The 6,000-nt window shown below is 45.5% G+C and overlaps 1 protein-coding gene across 1 annotated transcript in view; it reads left to right on the top strand.

Annotated features, from left to right (window-relative positions):
• Positions 1–1,006: 1,006 nt before the first annotated feature.
• The window catches only part of STK38L (serine/threonine kinase 38 like), a 60,620-nt gene continuing 55,626 nt past the window's right edge, over positions 1,007–6,000 (top strand). The window contains exon 1 of the mRNA XM_048825916.2: positions 1,007–1,165. The gene's annotated coding sequence lies outside the window, so the exon portion shown is untranslated. The remainder of the gene's footprint in view (positions 1,166–6,000) is intronic.

Raw genomic sequence — 6,000 nt, 5'->3', positions numbered from 1 at the left:
GTCATTCTCTGCTGAAAATCAGAAAGCGCAGCTTCTCCATTTCCAGTCCTCTCCAGAAACATATCCAGATCAAAATGCAATGATTTTTTTTTTCAGGCTTTTGTCATGTCAGATGGACCAAATACAACATTTCTGAATGTTGATTCACACAGATGGACCCTGTGTCTAGGCAGAGACCGCCTGATGATTGAATACATGGCTCTGTCCATGCACATCAGCTTGAACTGTAGAATCTATGGGGCAGGAAAAATACCTTGTAGTATGCCTAGCTACATTAATAACAATGAGATAAAAATAAACGAACACAGTTGACACTTTCAGTGGGGCACTTAAATACATCCTCATCCATGAGCACTAATGTGTACAGGACCCCAATGAACGTAAAGGGCTTGTACGCCCCCACACAATTTGGTCCACTAAAAAAATGTACAATTGTGTAATGTGTGCATAATGTTAATTAAAGAACCCCACTATTGACACCTCCCTCCCGAGGTTGAGATCTCTCTACCTTTGCCAGCCCGTGACGCCCCCCTAACTGCCCCACGGAGAAGAGCGGCTACTACGAGGCTGGGGGAGGGGGGTGAGTTTAAAAGGAGTGGGGGGTGGGGGACGCTGCCCAGCGCGTGTAAACCGGCGTGGCCCCGTGGAGGGCAAGGGAGCGCCAGGCTGAATGACCCCAGCGGAGGCGCTGGCTGGCTGGCTGGCTGGCGCACAGTGACTTTCAGCGGGGCTGCCGCGGGGCGCTAGTTTGTCCGACCGGAGACCCGCGACCCGCCCCCGGGCACTGTCCCGCGGACGCTGCGTGGCCGAGCGCTGGGGGCACTTTGTAGCCGGCCCCCGCTTCCAGGCGCGGGGCCGGGGCGGTGGCGGGGAGGAGCTGGCCCCGCTGCCTGCGGAGGGGCGCTGGGGGCACACGGGGGCCTCCCGCCTGAAAGGAGATGTCACAGCCCCCCCCTCAGCCCATCGCTCCCCTCCCGGCTGGTGCCCTGAGCTCTCGCGAGAGCGGGCTAGTAAACAGCCCTCCGATTAGGTCCCTCCTGCCGCCGCCGCCGCCGCCGCCCTCCCCCTGCTCGCACGAGCGGCCCAGGCGGGGGAAGGGATCGCGCAGAGCGAGGCTGCAGCCGGCAGTGGGGGGACGCAGGAGCCGGCAGCCCGGCGCAGGGAGGTGAGTGCTGCAGGCAGCCCCGGCTGCGGGCAGAGCTGTGCCCGTCCGCCGACTGTCGCTGCTGCTGCTGCTGCTGCTGCTGCAGGTGGGAGGCGGGGAAGGAGCCTCTGTCTTTGGTGCAGAGAGAGAGAGATCCTGTCATTGGCAACTGGGGATCTCCCCCCCCCCCCCCCCCCCCCCCCCCACACACACACACCTTCCCCACCACCGTGAGGCAGCAATCGCAGCCATAGCCCTTCAGGCTCAGGGAGGGTAGTATTCGCTGTGTGGGGCTGCTGGAGAGAGACGCTCAGGAAGGGCGAGAGTAATAGAGGAATCCGTACTTGTTCCGAGAGATAAGGACAATGGCCTGGCTCCGCTCCTTTCTCCCCCTTGGACACAGAGTGTGTGTGTGTATCAGGCTGTGTTGTGAGTGAGGGATAAATTGAATGAGCTGAGATTTCTAAAAAGGTGGCAAGGGAGATTTCAAATCTCTTACCAAATTTGCCACCTCAAAATTCATCACCACCAGGGGGAGAGTGAGAGATGGTTACAATTCCCAATAAGGGGTTCTCCCATGTCACGTTTTCAGTTTCTAACTTGGCAGGTTTATTCTTCACGTTCTCTTTCCCCCCCACCCCCCCGCAGCTTCAAAGCCTGGACTAGGTAGAGACCCCAGGGCTGCAACTGAGGTGCAGTTTTTAAATGAGTGCGACTCACATACACAGCAGAACCCCCTTTTTCATCGGTGTGAAAGGCTTTAAAAACCTGCCTTTCAAATTCATCCAGATGGTTGAGATATGCTCCCCAAAAGGCTGAGGGGTAGTGTGTGTCTTAGACTTTAGGAGACGGGGAAGATCTGTGTTTCATGGGTGCCTATCACTGGGCAGGCTCTTTGGAGTGAGCATAGTGAGAGATGAACACAAATCTGTACAGTAGTTTTGCAGGTATGACCTCTTTGGGATGGGAGATGAACACAGTCAGATCTGTGACTAGATAAAGTACTATAAACAGTAAAAGTCAATAAATAGGCTCAGGTGTGTCTGGCAGGTATGAGATCCTGTGGGGTGTGGAGGCAGTCGATTACACAGTCTGGTTTAGGAGTGTTCTGTCCTGTTTTAAATATGTGCCAGTTTAATCTCTACACGTATACACCGTTCAAAAAAAGAAAACCTGGCTCATATGGCCTGATCCAAAACCCACTGAAGTCAGTGGGAACATTTCTGTGGCCTTCAGTGGGTTTTGGATCAGGCCCGTAGCTTGCCAGCTCAGCCTTTTGCTTAGTTTATATTTTTAACTGAACTACAGTGGCAGTGATTGGGATAAAAGTGAAAATGCAGACAGGAGTAGGAGAGTCTTGTATATGCTGTACATCTGATGTTTTAAAAAAACCCCAAAACAAATCAACCTTTGGGTTAGAACAGTATATTTCAGATACTCACCAAGAAGTCACTTTCCATTGGCATTACATGCTGATATCTCTGTGATAAAATCTCCAATGGGAATAAATAAGTCTTTAAACAGGTTAGGCTCTGGGTGTATTACTATTTAGGTCTGTCTGTCTGTCTTTCTTTCACCAGAGATACAATTTCTTCATTCTCAGATTGTTGGTGGGATGTACTGAGCTTTGATTATTTTCTTCATTTGTTCCTTACTAATGAGTGGGTCATCTTGTTTGTAAAGTATTGATGTGGTTGGTTTGTTTGTTTGTCTTTTGTTTTAAATACCCTGTTTCAGTGTTGACTGCAGTTTTGCAAATTCCCAGGCTGTGGATAAATCTTGTTTGGGAGTGTATATAACACTAAAAACATCTCTATGTTTTGCTGTGCATACTCTATGATGTGTGCCTCAGAACAGGCAGAAATCTTAAACTATTTCATTCTCTCCACCCCAGAAGTACAATAGGTGAAACAGTATCCGTTTTGTTTTTATTTAGAGTAGTAACTGAAATACTTAAACATCTTACATTTCATTATCTTTCTTAGTGGTGAATGTTGGCCAAAATATTTAACTCTGGGAAACATGTTATTGTAGCATATATAATGGATATAGTTTTATCTTGTGTTTTGTGCTATATGTGGGTTCATTTTAAATATTATTACTTGTTAGATTTAAAAACAAAAATCCCTAAAAGCAAACCTTCAATGAGATTTTTATTTCAAGGAAAAGTAGTTAATGTGAATTTAGTTGATATGGGAAGCAAATATTTATGGCACATAGGTATTCTCATATTTCTCACTTTGAGGCCTGTTGCAAAGAAAACGGAGGTCGATGGGAAAACTCCTATTGACTTTGAATACTTTTGGATCATGCCCCTGTGTTTAAGTATACAATAGGGAAAGTGTGATCTAAGCAGGGTATGCAGTCTGGACCTTGATAACATCATCCATCTTAGACCTTGTGCTACCCTTACACTGATGATCACTGAAGGTCTGATCCTGTGCCCACTGGAGTTAAGGGTGAACTGCAGGGGTGTGACTTCTCACACACATGAGTTGGGTATGAACCGTCTAACCCAATGGGTTTTATCCAGCAACGTGGATTGGGCCCATTTGATTGGTTGTTTTTTTTTTTTTTTAAATTGTCCCTAACTTTTTATTCTGTCCATATTTATTTTGTTAATGACCATGCTTTATTCCCTCTCAAATTTAGGGAGATTATTTAAATGTGAAGCTGGTTGATAAACTTCTGAAATTGTATGATGACAGATGTCTGATAAGCCTGTTAAATACAGTATTCATCAACATAAAGAGTAAGCTGTAATGATATGGTAAATTGTTCGGTTTTATTCCCCCAGAAGAGGCTTTGTGTATCATAGGGTAATGATAGTTGACATAATCAAACATACTATTATTGTACACAAAATCACTTAATCGTCTCTCATTCCTTACTCATTTAATGTACAGCTACATTTAGAAAAACCTGCCATCAAAAGTAATTGTGTTACAGTAGTATAAAATATGGAGTTGGTAAATAACAAATAACTGAAGTTTAATTCTTTAAGATGCACTGTGGCAGGATTTTTAAAAGGGCTGGATAACTGCATCATCATCAGTAACCATCTTAGCTATGCAACTTAAAATAACAGTGACCGTAATCAAATCTCATGGTTCAGGGCATCAGTTGAAGTTCTGGGAAGAATCAGTTCCTACTGCTGTATATAGCGCAGTACACTTGACAAGGTGTATATTTGAGGAGGGGGGTGTTTGTCTTCCATTGAAGCACTGAATTCTGGATATTGCTTAAGATTAGATGCTTTGATCTGATGTGGCAAATATGATGTCTCTGTAGCTTGAAAGAGTAACTTTTGGCAGTCCCAGTGCTCCTGCATACTTCTCTCCAAAAGAACACTTTTCTCCAAGAATAACAGAAAAACAAAGGATAGAGAAGTAAACTGAGCTGTTAGTGTACCTCTTACGAATATTTTGATCAATTCAGGAAGCATTAAAATTAGTGACTGTGGTATTTAATGTTGTATTTTATGCATGAACTTGGATCGTTTCCTATCGTGCCATATCAAACCTTGTTTTAAAATATCTGAAACTGCCCATTAGAGAGATGTGGTCAGACAATAAAATGTTTGCTTGACAACTTTTTTCTGAGCCTTTGCAGTGGAATGATGCTTAAGCTAATACAGGTACTGCTTAATTTGTGGGGAAATATATCCTCCTTGTAAATTCAAACCACAGAGTTTCAAATCTAATAAATAAGCTATTATAGAAAAAAATAGATTTTTTAAAAAAAATGTTGAACTCCATGTTTCAAATGATTACAGTGAAACTGCTTTAAGTGAGATTTCAAGGGACCAGCAAATATCAGTTGCTTAAAGAAGAAGGCCTGCTAACAAAGGTGGAGGAGAAGTGTACTTAAATGGGCCAGATTCACTCCCATAATTGCAAATTGCAGCACCTACCCACATCCCCTTTAGAGGCAGCTGCAACAGAGGGTGAGGGAAGACGTTTCACCCAATGGGATGCTCAGGCTTTAAATTCCATCTGGGATTCTGTAGTAACCCAGCAGATGGCAGCTGTCCAGGAGATGTGCTGAATCGCTGGTAGACACCCTGCCAATTCAGGAACTATGTGAGCTAATTCTGGGCCCCTACCAGAGGAGAAGAGGTTACAGATTGGAAGCCTTTGCTGTTACATCTGAGTGGACTTTCTGTTGCCAGGAGTGCAAAGCTTGGGTTCTGCTGATGCAACTCATGGAGGTAATTGAGCCCAGTGATTTTGAAGGATTGCTTAATGAGGCTGATCTTTCCCGCAGGTTTCACTCTTTAGTTCGTGTTATCTGGCAGCTCTGCATCTGAATTAACATCTGATTTTTAGAAAATTAATGGAGCTCAACTTAATGTTGTTGCTAAGGGTCTGAGTCAATCACCAGGTAACACTACTATAATACTACTGCTACCTTGCACTTTCATCCTCGAAGCACGTTACCATCACTAACTCACTCAGCCTTACCACACCACCCTGTGGTGGGCAAGTGCTTACACGGCTGTGAAAGGGCCCCCTTATTACCACAGTTACTTCTGCATATCTGAGCCTGCAGAAAGGTTACAGGAGAGATGGGCTTTCCACAGGCTGGCCACATACAGCTTACCTGGCCACACAGCTCCCCTATAATTTTCCCAGGGTGACTCTGGGACTCCACCTGCCCTGGTTGCCATGTATGGCATTTAGGCGCTTGGAGATGATGTCAGGGGAAGGCACAAGTGTGCCTATTGACTCCTAGCAAGTCTGGTTCTTGCCTGAGTCAACCAGGGACATTCCTTAAAGGGAATCGCGCAACCAGCACTGAACTTTCCCCCAAAGGAGAGAAGACAGGAGGAACCATCAGATTTAAGAATTCTACCC

This window comes from Caretta caretta, chromosome 1, assembly GCF_965140235.1.
Source record: "Caretta caretta isolate rCarCar2 chromosome 1, rCarCar1.hap1, whole genome shotgun sequence".
NCBI lineage: Eukaryota > Metazoa > Chordata > Testudines > Cheloniidae > Caretta > Caretta caretta.
The sequence above is the reverse complement of the archived record's forward strand: the minus strand, read 5'-3'. Positions and strand labels throughout refer to the sequence as shown.